The sequence below is a fragment of the Olea europaea genome, unplaced genomic scaffold (assembly GCF_002742605.1).
Source record: "Olea europaea var. sylvestris unplaced genomic scaffold, O_europaea_v1 scaffold2303, whole genome shotgun sequence".
In the NCBI taxonomy this organism is placed as follows: domain Eukaryota; kingdom Viridiplantae; phylum Streptophyta; class Magnoliopsida; order Lamiales; family Oleaceae; genus Olea; species Olea europaea.
This window is the reverse complement of record NW_019241121.1, coordinates 133,914-134,257: the sequence shown is the minus strand read 5'-3', so window position 1 is coordinate 134,257 and position 344 is coordinate 133,914.

Sequence of the window (344 nt, the reverse complement as noted above, 5' to 3'; positions counted from 1 at the left end):
CATAGTTGTAGCCATTGAGAAATCTAAAGATCTAGATAGTATGAGTGTCGATCAACTCATGGGATCTTTACAAGCCCATGAGGAAAGATTAAGGAAGAAAGTGAAAGAAGAGCCATTAGAGCAAGCTCTTCAAACAAAGCTCACTTTGAATGAGGGTGAAGGAAGGTTCAATAGTAGAAGAAGCCAAAGAGGAAGGGGACGAGGCCAAGATCGAGGAAGAATTGCATTCTACAAGGAGGAAAGAAGACAAAGTTCGTTTTCTACCAGAGGTCGTGGAAGAGGAAAAGGTATGAGGAAAAATGAAGGACCAAGGTATGACAAATCTCAAATTAAATGTTACAATT